Source organism: Myxine glutinosa, chromosome 12 (assembly GCF_964187855.1).
Source record: "Myxine glutinosa chromosome 12, kmMyxGlut1.1, whole genome shotgun sequence".
NCBI lineage: Eukaryota > Metazoa > Chordata > Myxini > Myxiniformes > Myxinidae > Myxine > Myxine glutinosa.
The window spans coordinates 47990656-48002859 of NC_136272.1; the positions used below are offsets into that span (position 1 = coordinate 47990656).

Genomic DNA, 12204 nt, shown 5'->3' on the forward strand with positions numbered 1-12204 from the left:
ATGCCTCAAAATACGCTCACTTATATAGAATTGAACGCTGAATCCGAAAATGTAAGTGAAATTGCCTTGTTTTTTTTTTTTAACATTATCTTCTATATATTCTATATATATATATATATCTGTGCAGTGTCTGTCTTGTGTTGTCTTGTCTTGTGTTGTCACTGAACTACTCCCTCAAACTTTTGTGAAATCGTACTATTCCAACTTGACCCACGGCGGGAGTATGCGCTCTACTGAGTGGCGTTCTAGTTACAATATGGAACTGATCAAGTTGGAGTTTACCATGTTTGCGGTTTCACAATGTCTACGTTTGTGATCTGCCAACTCCAGCATCTCCACACATATGGTCGTTATGAAAAGGTTACCTTCTGACTCTCAGTCACAAACTTCTCTCATTTGTGATGCATACATCTATTTTCCCACCACAAGCCAAACACGTGCATAAAGTACCATGAAACAAGACCACATGGGTGTTCGGCACAGCCGGATGGAAAATGCTTTGCAGATGTTGGGGCTTTCCAAGCACGCCAGTTTCCCAGCTCCACTTGAAGCTGTCCCATGAAGTCCACCTTTGTCCATGGCAAAAGGGACCGACAGTGGAAAGCATTGTAGCATTGACGGAGCCAACAAATCTCTCCGCAGGTCATACTTGCGAAATGCAAGGCCGGTATTGGGTCAGAATTCTGAAAGGCTGGTATGAGGGATCCTCGAGGGTCTGGATTCAGGACCTCGTGGAGCCCTAACGAAGGCCTGCGTGGGTGTCTGTGCCACCATTGATTGCGTTTGCAGAAACTGAAGTGCGTAATCTAATCCCAGGAAGTGCAGCATCGTGCGCCCATCATGCACGAGACGTATCCCATTGTGTTTGTGTCAAAAGAACGGGATAGTTGGAAATGGGAATTTATTCTGTGCAAATAGTCATGGGAAATTGTAGCCATCCCAATAACTGAGCTATCCTGCTGTTCCTCGGCCGACATGAACGAGCCTTCGTTGGCGGTCTCCTGTCCAAGCGCTGACCTCCCGGGCTCGACCGTGCGTCGCTTCGGAGATCCCTTTGGATTAGGGCAATGCAGACCGAGAATTTGCACGCAAAGAAATACCACCTCCACTATCCATCACCGGAATCCCTTCCTGTGTTACAGTCCCTTTATCCACCGATGTGCACTCCATCATACCGGTGAGATCTCTCATGAGTCTCTCGTGGCAGCGTTTTTAATTCATCAGGATGGCTACTGGAGTTGTTAGGAGGATAACAAAACAACCAGGGATGCTTAGGCATTGCCAACAATATACATTTGGTCCTCCAAGTCCATATCTTCCATCCGTATTCATGGTGTACATCTCTCACGTGGACATGTTCCTTCAGCATGCATCCCGTCACAATTCACTGGGAAACTCAAACTGCTGCCGCTTCCATCAACCACCCTTCCTCCACCATGGTTCCTTCAATCAGCCCAGTTGTTGATCCACAACCGACATCAACAATCGAGCTTTGTTACCAATTCACCGATACCTTAAGTGTTGTAATGCATGTCATCTTGCAAATTGGAAACCATTCGTGCAATTAGCCCAAACTGGAGAAGCCTTGCCATTGGGTAATGAAGGTCGTTGTTGTTTAACGATGCGGTGGTCCTTTGGGAAGAGTTCAATGGATGTACTGTGGTACTTTGTTGTACTTGTAAGCACATGCGATATTGTTTTCCTGAGAGAAGTTTCCATTTTCTTTTCCAATCTGGCTGTCGAGCCCAGATACCAGTTGTTCACCACAAACCATCATTGACCTCATCGTCACGGTGCTTACGTCTGCTCTTCTTGGGCTGACGGCTCATGATGCCCCGTATTTATTGTGCGGGGCCCTTGGGGGCGGTGTGGGGTGTGAGGGGGGCAAGGTAGTGGGAAGAGCGGGGGTGGATGCGATCCATGCTGGTCTCTAGCTTACACTCGCCATATTGTAGCGGCTGCCGCTGGGGTTACACAATCGCCTTGCACCTATCAAGGACGCGGAGCGATCACCAGGCCGGGCTCGTCCAGGACGCCCGGGCAGGCCCGCGCTCGACTTGCCAGGCCTCGGTCGGGACGCCCGGGCAGGCTCGCCCTCAACTTGCCAGGCCGCAGCCGGGACGCGGGGCCACGCCCCCTGGCGCCAGGCCTGGGCAAACCCCCTGGCGGAATAGATATATATTGCTGACCGTAAAACGTTTTTCCCAGAGTGCCTGAGTGTTTGATTCGAATAAAGCAGCTCAGATGAATTCAAGCTTTTTGTCGCGTCCATTCTTTCGATCGACGTGGGAGCCACAGCTCCTTCATTGGTGACCTACCGACATGGACACGGCAGTGACGCTTAAACTGCCTACCTTCTGGGAGGCTCACGCGGCTGTTTGGTTCGCTCAGGCGGACTCTCAGTTCGCCCTGCGAGGCATCACCGCGGACGACACCCGCTTCCACCATGTTGTGGCGGCGCTTGGTTCCGCCACCGCGGCCCGCGCCTTGAGCCTCCTCGAGCACCCGCCGGCTGCTGACAAATACGGCGCGATTAAGAAGCTTCTACTCGATGCTTTCGCCCTCCCAGCGGCGGAACGCGCACGGCGCCTGCTCGATTTGCCCGAGCTCGGCGACACGCGCCCTTCCGAGCGAATGGACTACATGCTTTCGCTGCTCGGCGAGCACTCTCCGGCATTCCTGTTCCGGGAGCTGTTCCTCCGTCAGCTGCCTAACCCGGTACGCCTCGCCCTGGCAAGCACGACGATCACAGATCCCCGGGCCCTTGCCAGAGAAGCCGACAAAATCTCCGCCGCGGGACAGCGCATCGCAGCGGCGACATGGGACCCGCCGCCGCCTGATGCACCATCCATGGCGCCCGAGCACCCGGCGCGTTCGACGGCCGAACTGCCGACGCAATTGGCGGCCGCTATACCGAGCCGACCACGTCCAGCACGACGTCCGAAGCCTCCACCCGACCAAGCGTGGTGTTCCTATCATGCCAGGTTCGGACAGAAGGCCCGGACATGCCGACCCCCGTGCACCTTCGGCGGGTCGGGAAACGGCCAGGCCGGCGTTCATTACCTGCCATGAGCGCCGGCCACAGTCACACGGGCAACTTACTGTTCATCACGGACAAAGCGTCCGGACGGCGCTTCCTGTGCGACACCGGCGCCCAACTGAGCGTCATGCCCGCCTCTGACCAGGACAGGCAATCCGCGGTTTGCGGCCCCTCCTTGGTTGCGGCCAACGGATCGACTATCCGCACCTTCGGCCCGCGCAACGTCACCCTCTGCTTCGGCGGCCAACGCTTTGCTTGGACGTTTGTAACCGCCAACGTGCCCATGGCTCTGCTAGGCGCCGACTTCCTCTGCGCACACGGACTGCTGGTGGACGTCCAACGGCGTCGTTTAATCAACGCTGAAACCTTCAGCTCCCTGGTATGCACATTAAGCAGCTCCGCGCCGACCGAGCTGGCATGCACCGTCCCGGCGGCGAACGAGTTTGCTCGCCTGCTCGCGGAGTTCCCGGCCCTCACGCGGCCGACGTTTTCGGCCGTCGCAGTACGGCATGGGATCGAGCACCACATACCAACCACGGGCCCGCCGGTCTACGCCAGGGCCCGCCGCCTCGACCCAGCCAAGCTTGCCGTTGCGAAGGCCGAATTCGACGCGTTGGAGCACCTCGGCATCGTGCGGCGCTCCGATAGCGCGTGGGCCTCGCCACTGCACATCGTGCCAAAGCCGGGGGGTGGATGGCGCCCGTGTGGCGACTACCGCCGTCTTAATGACGCTACAACACCCGACAGGTACCCGATCCCGCATATCCAAGACTTCTCCGCCCGTCTGGCGGGACGGGTCATTTTTTCGAAAATTGATCTCATACGGGGATATCACCAGGTACCTGTCAGGGCGGCCGACGTCCCTAAAACGGCAGTCATCACGCCGTTCGGCTTATTCGAGTTCTTGCGGATGCCGTTTGGTCTCAAGAACGCGGCTCAGGCGTTCCAGCGCTTGATGGACGGCGTGCTGCGTGACCTGCCGTTCCTTTTCGTTTACCTGGACGACATCCTCGTCGCCAGCACGTCCCGGGCCGAGCACCTCCTCCACCTCCGAACACTGTTCGGGCGCCTCAGCGAGCACGGCCTCATCGTCAACCCGGCCAAATGCCACTTCGGCACGACGGCCGTTGATTTTTTGGGCCACCACATCACCAAGAACGGGGCTGTGCCGCTGCCAACCAAGGTCGAGGCCATCACCACTTTCCCGCGTCCCCGCACCATAAAGGCCCTGCAGGAATTCCTGGGAATGGTGAATTTTTATCACCGCTTCGTGCCCCGCGCTGCTCAACTCATGCGGCCCCTCTACGAAGCCCTCCGGGGCAAGCCGGCCAAGCACGACATCGCCTGGTCCGCAGCAATGGATGCGGCCTTCCAAAGCTCAAAGCGGGCCCTCGCCGACGCAACACTGCTCGCTCACCCGGTGCTCAACGCTCCCATCGCCCTCACCACGGATGCCTCCGACTACGCGGTGGGCGCCGTACATGAGCAATGGGTGAACGGGGTTTGGCAGCCACTCGCTTTTTTCAGCCGGCAGCTCCGGCCGAACGAGCTCAAATACAGCACGTTTGACCGGGAGCTCCTCGGTCTACACCTGGCCGTCCGCCATTTCCGCCACCTCCTGGAGGGCCGACCTTTCACGGCGTTCGTCGACCACAAGCCGTTGGTTTACGCCATGGCCAAGGTCACGGAGCCATGGTCGGCCCGCCAACAGCGCCACCTCTCCGCCGTGTCGGAGTTTACCACGGACATCCGGCACGTCGCCGGCAAAAACAATGCCGTGGCCGACTGTCTTTCCCGGGCCAGCGCGAACGCGGTCCACCTGGGCGTGGATTTTGCGCTTATGGCGGCGGACCAAACCACCGACACCACGGTGCAAGCCCTCCGGGCGGCGGACACGGGCCTCCGCCTGGCCGACATCCCCTGCGCGGACACTGTCCTGCTCTGCGACGTCTCCCAAGGCCGGCCTCGCCCCATCGTGCCCGTCACCTGGCAACGCCGCATCTTCGCCTCCCTCCACGGCCTTTCCCACCCGGGCCGGAAAGCTTCCCAGAAGCTGGTGTCGGCGCGTTTCGTCTGGCACGGCCTTCGTCGGGACGTCCGCGATTGGACCAGCGCCTGCACCGCCTGCCAACGGGCCAAGGTCCACCGACACACCCAGGCCCCGCTGGCACCTTTCACCGTGCCCGAACGACGTTTCGACCACGTCAACGTGGATCTGGTGGGCCCCCTTCCCCCATCACGAGGGTTCACACACCTGCTCACCATGGTGGACAGGACCACCAGGTGGCCGGAGGCCGTTCCCCTCGTCTCCACCACCACCGCCGACGTGGCGCAGGCCTTCATCGCCACCTGGGTCGCCCGCTTCGGCGCACCGGCGGACATCTCGTCAGACCGCGGACCACAGTTCACCTCCGAGCTGTGGGGCGCGGTCGCCCGCAACCTGGGGGTCAAGCTCCACCGTACTACGGCCTACCACCCCCAAGCAAACGGGTTGTGCGAGCGATTCCACCGCTCCATGAAGGCCGCGCTCATGGCCGGCCTTCAAGACGGCGGTTGGGCCGACCGGCTGCCGTGGGTCCTTTTGGGCCTTCGCACGGCCCCCAAGGAGGACCTCCAGGCATCCACCGCCGAGCTGGTCTATGGCCAGGTGCTACGCGTCCCGGGCGAATTCGTGCCCGACGCTACCAGCCCCTGGTCCGCAGCTCGCCAGCGCTCGGACCTCCAGGAGGCCGCCCGACGGTTTGCCCCCGTGCCGACATCCCACCACGGTGACCCCCAGTCCTACGTCCCCCCAGCACTCCGCACCGCGGAGTATGTTTTTGTGCGTCACGACGCACATCGGCGGCCACTCCAGCCGCCGTACGACGGGCCCTTCCGGGTGCTGCGACGGGACGACAAGTCGTTCGTCATCGACATCGGCGGCAGGTCGGACCGGATTGCAGTGGACCGCCTCAAGCCGGCGCACGTGGACGTCGACCACCCACCACGGGTGGCCCTCCCGCCGCGGCGAGGCCGCCCCCCGTCCACGGTGCCCCCCACTCGACCGCCCACCACCTCACCGGACCCCCTCCCACGACCCGCCAGGGGTCGCTTCGGCCGGGTCATCAGGACCCCCCTCAAGTTGACCCTGCCGGTGCAAGTCGATTCTGGGGGGACGTGTGTAGCGGCTGCCGCTGGGGTTACACAATCGCCTTGCACCTATCAAGGACGCGGAGCGATCACCAGGCCGGGCTCGTCCAGGACGCCCGGGCAGGCCCGCGCTCGACTTGCCAGGCCTCGGTCGGGACGCCCGGGCAGGCTCGCCCTCAACTTGCCAGGCCGCAGCCGGGACGCGGGGCCACGCCCCCTGGCGCCAGGCCTGGGCAAACCCCCTGGCGGAATAGATATATATTGCTGACCGTAAAACGTTTTTCCCAGAGTGCCTGAGTGTTTGATTCGAATAAAGCAGCTCAGATGAATTCAAGCTTTTTGTCGCGTCCATTCTTTCGATCGACGTGGGAGCCACAGCTCCTTCAATATAATAGAATAATACGACTTCCCTTATAACGAACTTTTATCTATTCAGCGCATCACTTTTGCGCAATGGATTACCACGTATGGTTGTTTGTCCATGCTCTGTCCTCTAAATGCTGAGCGTCAAGCAAGGAAGCAGCACATATACCATTTGTAAAGTGTTTGTTGGTAAGACTTGGCTGGGATTTGAACGAGCAACCTCCCAGGTTCTTAGCGGATGCTCTAACCATCATGCTACAACTATCGGGGATGCCTCATCGCTGTGGTTGTACCCCCCAATTCAAGTTGGGGGCCAAATCTTCCCCATTCTTCCCTGCTGCCCGGATTCATCAGGGCAGCGCAGACACGGTCAGAGTGCCGATCGGTCCCCATGGACCGGCCCTTTCCCTCTTTCTCTCTCTCTTTCTCTCTCTCTTTCTCTCACTCTGTTTCTCTCTCGCTTTCTCTCTCTCTTTCTCTCTCTCATTCGCTCTCTCATCCTCTCTCTCATCCTCTGTCTCATTCTCTCTCTCATTCTCTCATATTCTCTCTCTCATATTCATTCTCTCTCTCATATTCATTCTCTCTCTCATATTCATTCTCTCTCTCATATTTATTCATTCTCTCTCTCTCATATTTATTAATTCTCTCTCTCATATTTATTAATTCTCTCTCATATTTATTCATTCTCTCTCATATTTATTCATTCTCTCTCATATTTATTCATTCTCTCTCTCATATTTATTCATTCTCTCTCTCATATTTATTCATTCTCTCTCTCATATTTATTCATTCTCTCTCTCATATTTATTCATTCTCTCTTTCATATTTATTCATTCTCTCTCATATTTATTCATTCTCTCTCTCATATTTATTCATTCTCTCTCTCATATTTATTCATTCTCTCTCTCATATTTATTCATTCTCTCTCATATTTATTCATTCTCTCTCATATTTATTCATTCTCTCATATTTATTCATTCTCTCTCTCTCTCTCTCTCTCTCTCTCTCTCTCTCTCTCTCTCTCTCTCTCTCTCTCTCGCTCCAACTCTGTCGTGGCCCTGATTTCGTGAAGACAGGGTACGCCATCCTGGATGTGGGGATATCTGGGTCGCTCCTGTGGGATCCAACGTCTGTCTACATGCCGCGGGCTTGTTCGAGAGAACTGTCCGGCCTATAAAACAAAAACAGCAACAACAATTATGCTCCAGCCATTACGAGTGGTTCTCTGAGACTCCTACTGGGGCAAAGCAGGAATGCTGTGATTGGTGAATTAGACAAAATGGCTCCTTAATGTGTCTAGCTGCCCCCACATTGTTTTAATTTTGACTCTCGAGTAGAATGTACGAACCATAGCATCGTATACTTACCGCTGTGCAACCATTTTGTGTTTGCCACTTTATTTCATGTTCTTTTCATGGATGTGCACTTTGCCAACTCGTTTTCACTCCTTTGGCTGGTCGATGAGAAAAAAATAATTTATTCTCTAAGGTCACGTGACAAAATGAAGTTGAATCCAAGATGTTCAAAATTTAGCTTACCCTTAGTTACTTACCAATTAATTAATTGGTAACTTTTAAAGCTTTAAATCGATGAAGCCTGCATTAGGCAAAGGGATTTTTTTTTTAATTCCGAGCATCAAGCAAGGAAGCAGCATATACCATTCTTGAAGTCTTTAGTAAATAAGACCAGTTCTCTTTGTTAATCCAGTTGGCGGTTTATTCCAATTTCAACAATTAACACGGTCTGAAAGACATAAGAATGAACATAATGATCAGTAATGATTAAGAATCCTCTATCTCCCCCCAAGTCTTTGGCATGGAAAATATAAGTGTATAACAAGTGTGTGTGTCTTTTGGCATGACAAAGACTGAGAATATGAAGAATATATGTAACTAACTTTGAAGCCAATTGAAAAACTGGTGAACCAGAAACCAAACACAATGTCAGTAATGGTCAATGCCAGAATCACATGTCATAGTCAGAGTGCCAGGCAGGCTTGCTCGTGCTTCGGCCAGACCCTCTGGGTGCAGCAGCTGGTTTGTCAAGCGCAGGGCGTGTGGTAACCGTATTGGGTTTGGGACCACTGACTTGAGGAGGTGACATTGGAGGCGCTGCACTCATATGCCGAGTTACCTGCGATGACTTAGCCATAGATGGGGATGTAGCATCATCAAAGAGCTGATGGTGGCCAGGAGGGCTCCGGTTGACCCTGGGTGATTCAACAGGAAACGTAGCAGGTGGCTGCGGTGGAGTGGTGTCAGAGTTGATGGTGGGATGTTGCGGTGGCATTGGACTAGTAATGGATGGGCCACAAGCCTCCTTGTGACTGGCCGGGGTTGTGGTGTGCACAATGCATGGGTGTGGGATGTTCTGCCGAACCATTGGTCTCTGCACTCCAATATCACCATCTATCGTCAATCTTGGTAGGGGTGTTAGCACAGGAATGTACTTTCGCAGGAATTTCCTATTGCGCAGAGTAACCCTTCCTGAACCGTCAACTCTACCACATATTGATCAAACTGGCGAACCTCGATGATGATGCCGGTTTTGTCCCATTTGAGGGGGTGTGGCCCGGGCTGATTCTGGATGCGAACACAGTCGCCGACAACAAGGGGCAAGAGTCTCTTGGTATGTTCAGACCAGCGCTCAGCGTCTCTCATGTGGCAGTTGCGATGTGCTTCCTCCCGAGCCTCCAGAGTCCCACGCGAGGTGTTATGAGGTTTGTATCTGCCAGGTGGTATTGGGATGAAGTCGAGAATTGGGTGGCCGAAAATGCACATCGCTGGAGAGTTTTGTGTCTCTGTCTGGAGTATTTCTTTACTGGAGCAGTGTTCGTTGGAATGCATTGGTATCAAGGCCTCCATTAGGGCGAGTGTTGTCCATGAGAAGACGCTTCACAGTATTGACACCAACTTCAGCATGGCAGTTGCTATGTGGATAAGCTACTGAGGAGAGTCGATGATGTACACCCCAGTCCTTGAGGAATTGACGTTTAGCGACAGCTGTGAATTCAGGACCACCATCGGAAGCTAATTCATCAGGGATACCAAATGTGACAAAGGTACGTCTTAGGCAAGCGATGAGTCCACTTGCACCATGTGAGGCTCTCTCAACTATCGGCCAGTTAGAATACCGGTCGACCACTACCAAGTAGTTGCATCCTTTGTAGTGAAAATAGTCGGCACACATGCATTGGAATGAATAATCTGGAGGTGTCAGAGGAGTGGGTGGTGCACTTGGATTGGAGGGCACAATCCGATTACAATGGTAGCACCCAGCACGAAGGGCCGCAATGGCAGGGGCGATGCCAGGCCAGAAGATGGAAGACTCGGCTCTCGCAGTCATAGAGGTGACCCCTTGATGGGCAGCGTGCAGAGCGGCTAACACCTCGTCCCTGAGAGATGGTGGTATAAGGACACGATCCTCGTAGTGTATGACACCATCAACTGTATGTAGACTTTCTCGAAATTGGAAGTATTCGCGTAGGGATCCAGGGAGCTCATGACGGAATTCAGGGATACCTGACTCGATAAGGTCAACAAGGCTCTGCATGTTATTGTCACTCGCTATTGCGGTTCCAACCCTGTCCCATGTTACAGATTTGAGGCTGAGTGAGGCGAGGGAGAACATAGCAGACGTGGAAACATACTCGTCGGGGTTTCTGGTGCTGATCTACGTAAGCCACTCAGGAGGGTTTTGGAATGCGTCAGGATGATGGGTGTGGAATCAATGGCCGCCATATCGTCAGTGAGGGTCAGTTTCACAGGCTCTCCAGTAGAGTGGCAGTGAAATTAATGGCGTGAAGAAGCCGTTCGGGCCATGACTGGGACCGTGTTCATAAATAAGACCAGTTCTCTTTGTTAATCCAGTTGGTGGTTTATTGCAACTTCAACAATGAACACGGTCTGAAAGATATAAGAATGAACATAATGATCAGTAATGATTAAGAATCCTCTATAGCATGACTCGACCAGGGTTCAAACCACCAACCTGCCATACTCAGAGCAGACACTCTAACCATGATGCCACCATGTCTGGTTTGGTTGAGGAAGGACTAATCTGTGGCCTGCACTCCATAAAAGACAGAAAAGCATACAGTATATAAGATGTAGATGCCATATATACAGTATACAGTCGGGTGCAAAAAGCACATGGTGTTGACTTTACAGTTAAGGTGGTTGGCTTGAGATCTTTGGGCCTGAGATCGACCCCCATGCTGTTCCATGGAATTAATACCAGGTGGGTTGACCCCGATTAGCCTGTCACCCTTTCGAGTCGGAAAATGAGTACCAGCTTTCTGGCAATGGGGGGGCTTTGCATCAGCGGCACAGCGGTGCCCCCAGAACATGATGCAGTCAGCAGCCACAGGCTGCATAAGAACCGCCACCAGCAGGGTGTAAAAGTATGAGTTCAGTAGGAAATGCATTAATTGAGATGTGATAACAAAATAAATAATTGTAATATGAAACAGCACTTTCAAGGGATTCCCATGAGCTCTTAAGGATATAACAACACTTATTATAATAGAAAAAAAGCAAATCTGTCTTTACATTTAATTAAACATCGGTGTGATCGCCTGTTGCCTTGACTACTGCCTCAACACCCTTTGGGATTAATCTAATTACTCTCGCAGGAGGAGAGGGTATTGCATTTGGGTCCGTTTGTCTGTTTGTTCCTTGCCGAAATAGATTCCGGCAAGTATGTTGGTTGGTTGGTTTGTCTGCCCGTATGTCTGTCTGTTTGTGCGCAGTACTACGTCTACATCGTTGCACATAGCATCGCCATACTTTTTTTTTTTTTGTTTGTTTTTGTATACATAATCGAGGCTCGTGAAAGAGCTAACATTTATCACACAAACAAATCAAACAGACAAACAAACAAAGTATGTAAAAGGGGAGCGGTAGACAAGATGGGGAGAGAAGGGGAGGCACATAAACTCAACATTTGAGAGCAGGGACATCGGGAATGTGTGGGAGGGAGAGGGCTTGGGGGATTTTTTACACACATATTTGCCTTGCCCTGGAATAGACTGTACCCAATTTTTAACTCTCTAGGCCCAAGGTCAAGGTCAAGGTCCCCCCAAAACGTGAAATCAGGGGGGTTGAGTTTTCATTTAAAATATATTTCAAACCACGATAACTCTAAAAGTACAAGAGATATGCATACACTTACTGTTACTGACATATAGGAAGTCACATACGACATTTCATTTGGCACCATGACCTTTAACCATGAGTGACTTTGAAAGGTCAAACTCAAGGTCAAAAATTGTTTTTTTTTACTAATAACTGTCAAACATTATCCGATTCCCTTCTAACCAACACCCCTGAAAAAAAAGTACATTCCGGCAAGTCCTCGGTCGGGATCTGACCGATTTCTAGTTCATTTGTCTGTTTGTTACTTGGCAAAAAAATTTTTTGGACAAGTATGTTGATCACTCCAGTTTGTGTGTGTGTTTGTCTGTCCGCTCACTTATACTTGCCTAAAGGTCACAATTTTAAACCGATCTTCACGAAACTTCACTAAATGTTAGAGTTCGTGGTCCGACAAAATCCTATATATTTTTGAGGTCAAAAGATCAAAAGGTCAACATAGGCCAAAGGTCAACCACTTTTTTCAAATTTCTAAAATCTCAATATTCATCGGATTGACATGAAATTTGAATAGGA

General features: G+C 52.6%; 1 protein-coding gene across 1 annotated transcript in view; it reads left to right on the forward strand.

Moving 5' to 3' along the window:
* Positions 1–12204, forward strand: part of NID1 (nidogen 1) — a 151859-nt gene that overhangs the window by 112453 nt on the left and 27202 nt on the right. The gene's annotated exons all lie outside the window — the stretch shown is intronic.